Raw genomic sequence first — 13224 nt, 5'->3', positions numbered from 1 at the left:
TTTGCAGACAAAGGGAGGAGCCAGGCCATAGAGGCTTTTAAAAACAAGAGTTTTTATTTTAAATTCAATCATGAGACATGGTCATCACTGACTGGTCACATTATTGCCTGTCCCTGATTGTCATGGTTGTGGCATTGCAAGGTGCTATCTATGAAGCCTTGGTGAATTTCTGCATTTTGTAGATAATTTTCACTGCTGCTACTGAGCATCAGTGGTGAAGGGAATGGATGTTTGACGATGTGGTGCCAAACAAGTAGGCTGCTTTGTCCGACATGGTGTTAACCTTCTTGAGTGTTGTTGGAGTTGCACACATCCAGGCAAATATTCCATCAGACTCCTGATTTGTGCCTTGTAGATGGTGGACAGGCTTTGGGGAGACGGAAGGTGAGTTACTCACTGCATAATTCCTAGCCCCTGATCTGCTCTTGTCATCACAGTAGGTCCAACTGAGTTTCTAATCAGTGATACCTCCCCAGCTGTTGACAGTATGGGATTTAGTGATGGTAAACCTTTGATTGGCAAGTGTTGGAGGTTAGATTGTCAATTGTTGGAGATTTCCATTGTCTGGCATTGTGACCATCGCATACTAGTTTTCAACTCTAACCTGGATATTGTCAAGATCTTACGTTTGAACATGGACAACGTAGATTAGATTCCCTACAGTGTGGAAACAGGCCCTTTGGCCCAACAAGTCCACACCATCTCTTGGACCATCCCACCCAGACCCATCCCCCTATAACCCACATACCTCTGAACACTACGGGCAATTTAGCATGGCCAATACACCTAGCCTGCACATCTTTGGACTGTGGGAGCACCCGGAGAAAACCCACGCAGACACGGGGAGAATGTGCAAACTTCGCACAGACAGTTGCCGGAAGTTGGAATCGAGCCTGGGTCCCTGGCGCTGTGAGGCTGCAGTGCTAACCACTGAGCCACCATGCCACCCTATGGTATGGTGAGGTGGAGGGGGGGAGGGGGGAAGCATTTTGGATGACCTCCAATTCACAGATGGTAGAATGTCGGTGTCTAGCATTTGTCACACCTCACTGTGGTTGTGCACTGGAGATTATGTCTCACTATTCCTGCATCAGCACAATGTTGAAAGATTTGTTTTAAAAGTATGTACATATTCTCCAATTTGCCTGTTTTTCACACCCAGGTTGATATAATGCAGTTAACAAGGTGTGGAGGTGGATAAACATGGCAAGCCAAGCAGCACCTTAGGAGCAGTGATATAAGGCAGTTTTTGTACTTAACTAGATTTAACAAGTAGTTAGATTGTAGCTACAGGGTGACGGTTATAAAGTGTTGGCATTTAACACGATGAATTAAAGTTTTAATTCCTTTCTAAACACACACACACACACACACACACACACACACACACACACACACACACACACACACACACACACACACACACACACACACACACACACAGTATAACTTGTCCATAGATCAGATATCCTAAGTTAATCAAATCCCATGTGCCAGCATTTGGCTCATGCCCATCCAAAACCTTCCTATTCATGTACCCATCCAGATACCTTCTAAATGTTGTAATGTACCAGCCTCCACCACTTCATCTGGCAGCTCATTCCATACACACACCACCCTCTGTGAAAAAGTTGCCCCTTAGGTCCCTTTTAAATCTTTCCCCTCTCACCCTAAACCTATGCCTAGTTGCTTTGGATTCCCCTACCCTAGGGAAAAGACTTTGACTGTCCATGCCCCTTGTGATTTTATAAACCTCTATAAGGTCACCCCTCAGTTTCCGATCCTCCAGAGAAAATAGCGTCTGCCTATTCAGCTTCTGCCTGTAGCTCAAACCCTCCAGCTCTGGCAACATACTTGTAAATCTTTTCTGAACCCTTTCAAGTTTCACAACATTCTTGCTGATCAGTAGTTTTATCTGTCTTCCTTCTCGGATGCTTCCACAAGTTTGTAAGAGGCACACTGTGGCTGGTTCTTCTGTGTAAGATCTCTTGAGTTGTCAATTAAAACTAATGGCTTTCAGCAACTGTTGAAGGAAAGAAAAACTATTTTTTGCAGATTTAAAGTGACTCACTGCAGAGAATCAAAAGAAAGACCATGGTCGATGGAGACCTTGTCACTTCTCTGTGTCTTAACCCAACCCCCAAGCTATGTAGTTACCTGAGAATCAGTCACAGGACTGTTGGCAGGCAAAAGGCTTTTTTCGTTGGTAACTGATTACTAGTCAGTGAACTAATCAACTTCTTGTTGGCAGCCAGAGCTGAATCTACACGCAACCCCTCAGATCTAATTCATCTACAATACAAACTTCAATTCATTCAGGCTGTTCATTCAGACCACTGTTTACACGATACTTGCCATGAATATCAGGTAACTCCGTTTTCAAGACATGCAACAATCCTTGCAAAGCTCTGGGCACAAAATAGTTATTTGTCATTTCAGTCCACATTTCAAAACCTGTGAAAACATAAAAGATGCAGTCTTCACACCAGTAGTATGTTGGAATCTGTACCCTGAGTATGGAAGATTAAGGAATAATCTACGTGGAGTCTTTGAGATGAAACAGTTCATAGTATGGAAAGGTGGAAATATTTTTTTCTTCTAGGGTGTTCGAACCCTTAAAGTTAAAGCTGGTCTATTCAGGAGGAAATGGCAGGAAATGCTTCACATAAAACCTGGTAGAAATCTGGCACTGTCTTCTCCCAAAACCTGGAGAGGCTGAGGGAATGTAAGGGTCACAATCTAAGGTAAGCATGCAGGTGCAGCAGGCGGTAAAGAAAGCAAATGGCATGTTGGCCTTCATTGCAAGAGGTTTCGAGTACAGGAGCAGGGGTGTCTTGCTGCAATTGTACAGGGCCTAGGTGAGGCCACACCTGGAATGTTCTGTGCAATTCTGGCCTCTTTTTCTGATGAAGGATGCTTTTGCACTCGAGGGAGTGCAGCGAAGGTTTACCAGGCTGATTGTAGGGATGGTAGCTCTGACATATGAGGAGAGATTGACAAATTTGGGATTGTTTTTGCTGGGGTTCAGATGGATGAAAGGGATCTCATAGGGACTTATAACATTCTTAACAGGACTGGACAGGGTCAATGCAGGGAGGATGTTCCTGATGGTGGATATGTCCAAAACCAGGGGTCAAGGTTTGGGGTAGACAATTTAAGATGGAGATAAGGAAACATTTTTTCACCCAAAGAGTGGTGGGCCTGTGGAAATCATTACAACAGGAAGCAGTTGATGCCAATGCATTGAATATATTCAAGAGCGCTATATCTAGCAGTAGATTAAAGCACTTGGGGTAAATGGGATCAAGGGTTATGAGGAGAAAGCAGGATTAGACTATTGAGTTGGACGATTAGCCATGATTGTGAAGAACGGCAGAGCAGGCTCGAAGGGCCGAATAGTCTCCCCCGTTGATTTCTTCTATGTTTCTATGTTTCTAAAATTCTTCACGCAACAGAGTAGTGAGTTGGTTGAATTTGCTGTCACAGAAATTGCTTGAGGCCGAAAGATTGAGCAGTTTCAAGAAGGAGTTGGATCTTGTTCTTTATGTCTCAAGGGATTAAAGGCTGTAGAATGAAAGCAAGACCAGGATGTAGAGTTGGAATGATCAGCCATGATCGTATACTTGATATTGGAACAAGTTTGATTGGCCTACTTTGGCATTTGCTTTTTACATTTCTGTGCACTAATGGATCATTTCAAAATTTAAGGGGACAGATTTTCATAGGATAAGGTGCAAACAGTTACAGGCAAAAATGAATATATGAACATACGATGCAAACCAGCCATGATCTGCTTGAATGCTAGTATTGGCAGGAGGGGTTGAATGGCCTCCTGTCATTCCTATGTTCCTCTGAATAACTCTTAAAATGTGAAAGCATTTTACTTTTGTTGCATCAAAGATGTTTCCTGTTTTATTGTGAGCCTCTGATAAAAGGGCCTTGGAAACAATCTTATTGAAATGCAATTGAAAGACAGTTGTTGATACCATTTCAGACAGATTCAAATGTGTCCTTTCTTGAAGGTCACAAGAAAATCAACCAACCTTGCTTTCTATCTTGGCCCAAGTGCCAATATTATGAAAGGCAAAGGATTTGGGGTAATCTCAACCAGAATGTGACAAGATAATGATCTAAGCACCATAGTGACCCAAGGGAGATCTCTTTATTCATTTGCCAACTTTAAATAACAACAGAGAAATAGATGCAAACACTGGATGCTCTTGTTGACTTTCTTATGCTTTCATTGTCACAAAATTGATTGACTGGCATACAGTCTCAGATAATAAAATGTGAGGCTGGATGAACACAGCAGGCCCAGCAGCATCTCAGGAGCACAAAAGCTGACGTTTCGGGCCTGGACCCTTCATCAGAGAGCTTCATCCAGCCTCACATTTTATTATCTTGGATTCTCCAGCATCTGCAGTTCCCATTATCACGGCATACAGTCTCATGTTGCCAGCAGCTACAATAGCTTGTATATTCTTGCGCTGTTTTATCAAACTCTATAGGATCAAGTGCAACCCCCTCCTTAGGGATTCACCAGCCTTTCCTTCCACACATTCCCAAGTTATTGAATCCTTCTTCTCTTCTCAAATGTTTCAATCTTCGCTCCCCCTTCATTATTTTGCTATAAACAATTCCAAGCCTTCTGTTTCTTGTCCCTGGAATAGATAATCCTGAGGCAATCTTCTGAGTAGTATCCATGTTGTATGTGGTAGTCCTTTGAAATGATGAGGGCACCCCGAACATCGGCTTGGGTTTTTTCAATGCCAAGTGTAAAGGCATTACATAATGCCAGCATCCCTTCTAATGTACCTAACCTTGCTGAAATGCAAGTAGACTCTGGCAGTGCTTCTACAGGTCACAGACAGTGCAATCTAAAGTCAAAATCGGAGAAGGCAATTAGTTAGAACTGACAAGAACTTCCACATTTATGCTCTTAGTCTTACTGTTTGGAAGTTTTGGAAAAATAATATAATTGAACTTGGATAAGATGTAGCTAGTCATTTGTGGCTCACGCTACTGAGAGGAACCCTTTCCTGCAGTCATAACATATTCTAGACGGTCAGACTTGATGCAGAGTGGGGCCTTTACCCTAGTGTTAAAGAAGTCTCACTTTCTCAAGTCACTGGCTAAGGTAATTGGCTGGTAGCTCAAACAGATGCAGGAGCGCCAGAGCTAGGTTGTGGGAGCCACAAGGACGAGAGTCCCTCCACAGGACAAAGACCACAATGGATCCTCACAATGAGTTAAACAAGAGGCATTTGACAGCAGGCTTTGGGCACCTCAGGAGGAGAATGTTTGGGAGTGGGGGATTTGGGGAAGCTTGGATTTTGAAGTTCACCTGAGGAGGATGAAAGGGATAGTACCATCTTCTGGAGTAGGGTGCTGGCCTCAAGGTGCAAAGGGGAGACTCTAAAGAAAGAACCCTCTTATCTCGAATCGTCATAAAAAAATGGGCTGCTCACTTCTCTGTGCAGAAGACAGTGGAATCCAAGTCACTGAATATATTTGGGAAACATATACATCAATTTCCAGAGATGAAAGTTGCTGATTGCACTGAGAAGACAGCAGCAGTATAGTGTTGAGATAGAGGATTTGTTATGATCATATTGATTGATGAAGCAGGACTGATGGGTCAAATGACCTACTCCTGTTCCTACGTTCTACATCTCTATGTATGCATCAACCACAGCAATGTATCTGACTGTTAACTGCCTGCTGGGCAATTAGGGATGGGCTATAAATTTTGGCTTGGGCAGAAATGCACTCATCCCGTGAATGATTTTGAGAGACAGGCTGGCTCGGTTTTGAAACACTTCCCTTCCATTGCTGTGAGATGCTGTTTTGGGGTAAGAAGCTTTTTTTTTATTTACTCATGGGACGTGAGCTGGGTTAGCATTTATTGCCCATCCCTAGTTGCTCCTTGGGAAAGTGTTGGTTAGGGTCGGCTGTAATCCAAATACTGTAGATAGATCCACAGCACCAACAGGGAGGGAGTTCCAGAATTTTGACTCAGCACCTTCAAGAGGGCAGCAAGCTCAGCCACTGGCAAATAATTGGTTAAATACCCCTGCAACTGCCTCTCAAGCAAGAGGTTCCCCACTCACATGTGACGTGGTGTTGGATTTTAAGCTGACAGCTAAGTCCAGGGTCGATAATCCCCTGTGAAATTCAGTCTAAATCCTGTCAAAGCGTATCAAGGGGTTTCGAATTCAGTGTCTATGTGGAAATTCAAAAATTAAACTTGAAAAAACTGGCAGGAGTAGTTGTAGATGAGGTTGTTGAGTTACACTGAACCAAAATCCTCTCACATGTTGTTTAGGCCCAGAATCCTTCAACATATTGTCAGTTTCACACCAGCAATGGTTGACTTAGAGCTGCTCTTCTGAGGTGAGCCAGCAAGTCACACATAGTACCAGCACTTAAAACACAAAGCCAAGCATCACCCTCTCCAGGAGACAAAATAACAACCCCAGCAGTGAAACCCACATCCTAAGAGTAAACTAAAATAAAACTGAATGTGAGAAAAAAAATGCTATTTGTTACACATCTTTCCTCTTGTAAGTTTTTGCATGGTAGGACTCTTGCCTCAGAAGAACAAGATTGTGAGATCTAGTCCAGGGTTTCACTTCATATGAGATGGACATTCCCGTTGAAATTTCTCCTAATTATGGTTATAAAAGGGTGACTACACCCCCGCTTTCTGAGGCAAAATCAGCAGTCCATCCACCATACTTAATTTTTTAAAAAAAATTCACTCACAGGATGTGGACATTTCTGGATCGACCAAAATTTATTGCCTGTCCCTAATTGCTAAGAGGGAAGTTAAGGGTCAGCTGCTCTGCTGTGGGTCTGAAGTTACGTGTAGGCCAAACCAAGTAAAGGTGAATGTTTCCTTCCCTAAAGGGCATTAGTGAACCAGATGGGTTTTTAAAACAATATGCAGTGGTTTAATGGTTATCATTAGACCCTTCATTCCAGATTTTTTATTGAGTTCAAATTCCACCATTTGCCAAGGCGAGATTAGAACCTGGGTCTCCAGAATAGTTATTTCAATAAATAACTATAAGCTTGATACTATCCTACCCACTCCATAACACAGTTTCCTTCCCTAAAGGACATTAGTGAAACAGATGACCTTATAATGATACTCTGGTTCAGAACGTGATCAGTCATTTCCAATTATGTTTTCTGATCTGCTGAGTATACTCCTTTAATGAACAACACTGATTAATGCTGCCTGCAGGAACCTGGGGTCCAACTGAAACGTCCCAGTTAACTTCATTTAATTAGGTAATAAGTAGCAGGCAATGAGCCATAACGGCAACTGATGACCTATCTACCACTTGGCCTCAGTGGAAATAGGCTGGGAGTGGGTAGGCTAGGAAAGTATCACAGGCTAGGAGCAATAGATATGCACCACCACCTACCTCCTATCCTGGCCTCAGAAAATCCTAAATACCAGCTTTCCTGCTTCTGGATTGTTAGCCCAGTAATAGGACCACAATGTTGCCATAGCCTCCCCAAATCAAAACCCAATTTTTAAGGGATTCCACTGCTTTCTAGGAGGGCTGCTGTCTGAAGAGACGCTGGGTTGGTTCAGACTATCTCGACTGGAGTTTAGGATGTGAGGGGAGTCAAATAGAAACCTATAATGTTCTAGCAAGATTATTCACAGTAAACACAGGAAGGATGTTTTTGATCACCAGGGAGTCTAGAACCAGGGGTCACAGGCTAAAGATACGGGGTAGGCCATTTAGCACTGAGGTGAAGACAAATTTCTTCATCCAGAGAGTGGTGAGCCTGTGGAATTCTTTGTCACAGAAAGCAGTAGGGACGAAAATGTTCAATTTTTTCAACAAGGAGACAGGTTCACCTCTTGGAGTTATATGGACCAAAGGGTATGGGGAGAAAGCGGGAAAAGGATACAGAGTTGGATGATGAGCCCTGCTCATATTGAACAGTGATAATGAGGTGTTGGACTGGGGTGAACAAACTTACCTGGAATTATCTTGCCATTATCTCTCTGCCTATATATTCTGTGCCTGCGTGCATCCTTCCACTTCATGGGATGAAGGAGCAGTGCTTCGAAAACTAGTGATTTCAAATAAACCTGTTGGATGATAGCCTAGTGTCATTAGGCTTCTGATATTGAATGGTAGAACTGGCTCAAAGGGCCGAATGGTGTACTCCTGCTCGTATTTTATATGTTTGTATCTTTCTTTCAGCTTCAGGTCCATGTTTGTTGTGTGGAACAGCGGGCAAAGTGACTGAGATTGAGATTGAGATTGAGCTCACAGCAAAACAAGCCAGCCAGCAACCTATAGCCTCTCTATCTACCAGATGAATCTGAGGAGACTGACATATAACTTGACAGGCTTTGAAATTGATTTTCAAATAGATACCCATTACCACTCATCACACGAACAGTCGGACTAGTCATTTATCATCATTTACAACAGCTGAGGGGCCATTGCTCTCTCTGCCTCCAGGAGGTTTTAATACGCAGTACATTTTAGCGAACCTAGCTGAGCACTGTAAATGTAGATCTCCATGCGATGTCACACAATGATAAATCTCTTGCCTTTGTGATCCAATTGTTAGTATCCCATTTGGCCACATGACCTCCAGTCACTGCCTCTTCACAGTTTTAATAATTCCTGAACTTCTCCCTGTTTTGAGCTGCCCATTCCCACACTAACAATCCGATATCATAGGGGGATTAGCAAGTGGAGTAAATCCTCCCACCTCCCCTACCCACCCTGGCCTATTACACAATTGACTGATTTCATGGCTGATCTGTATCTCAATTCTATTTATTTGCTGGGGGCTCCTTATCTTGTGATCATCTTGCTTTAACAAAAAATCATCGATTTCTGTTTCGAGCAGTCCAATTGTCCTGGCAATTACAACTCTTCTCTGTGCAGGGGGTCAATTCTGTCTTTCTGTGGAATTTCTGCATCGACCTCTGATTGGCCCAGCTCTAAAATTATGGCCTTGTTCTTTATTCCTCACCCGAGAAAATAATTTCAGTGTTTTGTTTTTATTTATTCCTGAGACTTGAGCATCACCTGGCTGCCATTGTCTTTATTGCCGATCACCCCTTGAGAATGTGGTGGTGAGCTGCAGCAGTCCTTTTGGTGCAGCGCCAGGGGGCATGGTCTCGGAAGAATGATTGCCCTTTTGAGACAGAGGTGAAGAGGAATTTCTTCTCTTGGAGGATAGTGAATCTATGGCAGTACACTACAGAGGGCTGTAGAAAGTAGGTGCTTGAGTGCATTCGCAATACGACATCACTGCTCTTTTTTGGCATGCTACTTAAAAAGCAGCAATAAAAAGAGGAGCAATGCAAAATAAAGAACACAAGTAACATGATACTGTTGCTCAGATTTTTATCCTGGCATTTTTAAAGAGTACAATAAAGATGGAAGGCAAACATTTGAGCACGGATTGTACCACATTGACATTCTGTCAGAATTGCAGTTACTTAGGAAAGAATCAATCTTTACTTCTTAGATAACAAATTACTGATAAAGAAAGACATGTAGTCAAACTTTTTATTGCTTTGGAAAATAAGGGAGAAATTATGAAGATGTAAAATAACCTGGTATTTCTCAGGATAACTGCAAAGATGCTCACAAATTTCTTTAGAATTTACAAGACCGATTTATAGTTTAAATCAATTTCAGGATACCCAGGGTTGATCTGATATCATTCCAACAGCCAGTGGACCAACTTGTAGACAATTTTCAACATAAGTGTAGAGAGCTCAGGGATCAGAGTTTTGTCCCCAGCTATTCGCAGGACAAATAAATTTGGAGAGGGAATCAAACGTAATATTTCCAAGTTGTGAGTAGTGAGAAGAAGCTTCGGCGTGATTTAGACAAGTTGAGTAAATGGGCAAATACATGACAGGTGCGCTGTGATGTGGATAGGTGTGAAGTTATCCACTTCAGTAGGAAATACAGAAAGGCCGAGTCTTACTGAAATGGTGATTGGGAAAGATTGATGTACGGTGAGTCCTGGGCGTCCATCTGCATTTGTCACTGAAAGAAAGTGTGCAGGTGCGGCAAACTGTTAGATAGGCAAATCTTTATGTTGGCCTTCATTGCAAGAGCAGGATATTCTTACCTCAGCTGTACAGAGCCTTGCAGACACCACACCTGGAATATTATGCACGGTTTTGCTATCCTTAACTGAGAAATTAAATATTTACAAATGAGGGAATGCAGCAAATTTTCATTAGATTGATTCCTGGAATGGAAGGTTTGTCATACAGAAGAGAGGTTGGAATGACTGGCAATTGGAAGAATGGGATCTCATTGAAACACAGAAAATTCTAACAGGGCTGGGCAGACTAGATGCAGCTCATCCAATTGCATTGGAAAACAATAAAAGAAACACAACACCCTTCCCAGATTAATGCAGGAAATGGAGCATTCTACATTGTATCCTTTCTCCACACTACCCTCATTTAAATGGCTTTGTAGAATGCACTATTCATACAGTAAATTTCCATGATCATGAAGTGAAAATAGATAGCTGCTATTTTCAAGTAGACAATAAGGCCATAAGAAATAGGAGCAGGAGTCGGCCATTCAGCCTCATGAGCCTGCTCTGTTATTCAGTAGGATCATGGCTGATAATTTTTCACATCCACTTTCCTGCCCTTTCCCCCTAACCCTTGATTCCCTGACTGATCAAGAATCTATCTAACCCAACCCTAAATGTCTACAGGGATTCTGCCCCATAGCTCTCTGTACCAAGAAGCTCCAAAGATATTCAATACTACAAAGATATGGGCAACATACCCAACAGTCAACTACCCTTCAGACATGATGATGATTCAGACATAAAAGACATCATAGATAACAAAGTGTGAAGCTGGATGTACACAGCAGGCCCAGCAGCATCTCAGGAGCACAAAAGCTGACGTTTCGGGCCTAGACCCTTCATCAGAGAGCTGATCACAAAGGACATCATGTTTGACGTAATCCCAATCTGTTTAGCCTTTGACCAGAAGAGAATCCCTTCATACCAGGGATCATCCCAGTGAACCTTTTCTGTACTAACTCCAATGAAATAATATCTTTCCTTAGATATTATGTATCTATTTCAAATGATACAAATCCATTCGCCATACCGGACTGGGCACTGCGCACTAAAGCTATGCTGCCAAATCATGATAAGTGTCCTATGTCCATCAGGAGTGTTGTCCAATGTGAAGTGAAATGCATCTATTTTTGTGCATGTTTTCTGGAAGGGATTTTCATTCTTTAAAGGGGAAGTGGGGAATGTTGTGTTATTGCACAGACTCCAGGCCAAGCGTTAACTTTGAATTTTCTTCACAGAAGCTGCCAGGCCTGTTGAGCTTTGCCAGCATCTTCTGTTTCAAAATACAATAGTGCTTGTTCTATCAGAGGAGCAGCAAAGTTGATGTTTTAGGTCCATTTTGGGGTCCATGACCCCATTTCTGAAGAAGGGTCCCGACCTGAAATGTCAACTTTCCTAATCCTCTGATGCTGCCTGGCCTGCTGTGTTCATCCAGATCCACACCGCGTTATCTCTAACTCCAGCAACTACAGTTCTTACTATCTCTTAGTGCTTGTTGTGCTCCCTGAATGGGTCCCTGTCATTTGGTTAACACCAGTGCCAGCACTTTGAGGCTCTTCAATGGGCCTCAATTGATGGCAGGAACATAGTCCCTCCTTGGGTCCTTCTTTGCAAGGCTAAGTGAAGGTGGTCCTAACCCTGTAGCCACTTGTGCAGTTAAATACCTGTTCCTCAACAAATTTATCGTGGAAGGAAAGACAAGATACCACCCAAGATGCGCATTTAATCCAAAATGAGCTGCAGTTTACTCCAATTAGCTTTAAGAAGTCCAGCTGATTTTCCTCATTTCTGAACATGAACTTTACAGCCTTGTCACTAATTTCCAGCTTCCAACCCAACCAATGTCTCATTTTGAACCAGGTATAGTAGGAACTGCCGATGCTGGAGAATCTGAGATACCAAGGTGTAGAGCTGGATGAACATAGCAGGCCAAGCAGCATCAAAGGATCAGGAAAGTTGATATTTCGGGTCAAGATCCTTCTTCAGAAATGGGGTCATTTCTGAAGAAGAGTCCCGACCCGAAACATCAACTTTGCTGCTCCTCTAAAACAACAAGCACTATCTGCTTGGCCGACTGTGTTCATCCAGCTTGGCACCATGTTATCTCACATTAAACCATGTTGGTGACTTGGTTGTTGTATTTGAGCTTGTGCTAAGTTTCTGATTGCTCCATCCCTTCCATTGCTAATGATGCCTATTGCAATTCCACAACATTGTCTCTCTCTCTCTCTCTCTTTCTCACTCTCTCTCTCCCCCCCTTCCTCCCTTCCTTACCTGTTCCATTCATCTGAACACCAGGTAGAAGAGATTTTAGTTAGGTCTTTTTTCTTTTTGCTCAGGTGTCAGTGTCTATGTATCCATATACAGCTAAAACTCTTATCAAGGACTATGCTCGCCTCTGGGCACAGCCAATCCAGTTGCCTCCTAGGCAACCTCTCATCCATCATATCCCCACCCTGCATAGTGTCAGAAATGTCCCCCCCAATCCAACACCGAAATCGCTACACCCTGCATAACATTCAGCTCATGGGCTGTCCAACACTCTCTCTCGCTTGTTGTGTGTAACCCCTCCCACCCCTGACCCCAACTTCTGATATTTGTAATTTTCAGGTCAGGATATAGGGTGCTACAGCGAAGCCAACTGCAGTCGACTGGCCTACTGGCCTTGGACCACGGCCCCCAATGAAGATTATTTCCCTGTCAATGTAATCATTGATAATGGTAAAATAATGATAGAAATGATAAGAACAATGACAAAGTGTGTTGCAGACACAGGCTAAATTGATAAATCCTGAGGATGAAGTAAGGATTGAAGCGGCCTGATAGCTTTTCTTATTGATTTTAATGAGAAAAGCCAGTCAGGTGAGTAATAACTTCATTTATTGTTGGTATTTCTTTACATCTTCATTTAGCAGCTGAATCCATTGTGACAGAATAATTACCCATTCCTCTTGTTAGTACTGAATATGATTAGTGAGCTTGTCAAGATATAGTAACAGAACAGTACATTTTTTTTTCATTACACCTCTCATGCCAGTTCCTGCCTTTGTGCCATTTGACAGATAACTTACGTGCCATGAAGTCCTCAAAAGATGAGTTAAATTGGGA

The 13224-nt window shown here is 42.7% G+C and overlaps 1 protein-coding gene across 2 annotated transcripts in view; it reads left to right on the top strand.

The window, feature by feature from the left end:
* The window catches only part of LOC125454249 (contactin-associated protein-like 5), a 974390-nt gene that overhangs the window by 434880 nt on the left and 526286 nt on the right, over window positions 1–13224 (top strand). The gene's annotated exons all lie outside the window — the stretch shown is intronic.

The sequence above is a fragment of the Stegostoma tigrinum genome, chromosome 7 (genome assembly GCF_030684315.1).
Source record: "Stegostoma tigrinum isolate sSteTig4 chromosome 7, sSteTig4.hap1, whole genome shotgun sequence".
In the NCBI taxonomy this organism is placed as follows: Eukaryota; Metazoa; Chordata; class Chondrichthyes; order Orectolobiformes; family Stegostomatidae; genus Stegostoma; species Stegostoma tigrinum.
The sequence above is the reverse complement of the archived record's forward strand: the minus strand, read 5'-3'. Positions and strand labels throughout refer to the sequence as shown.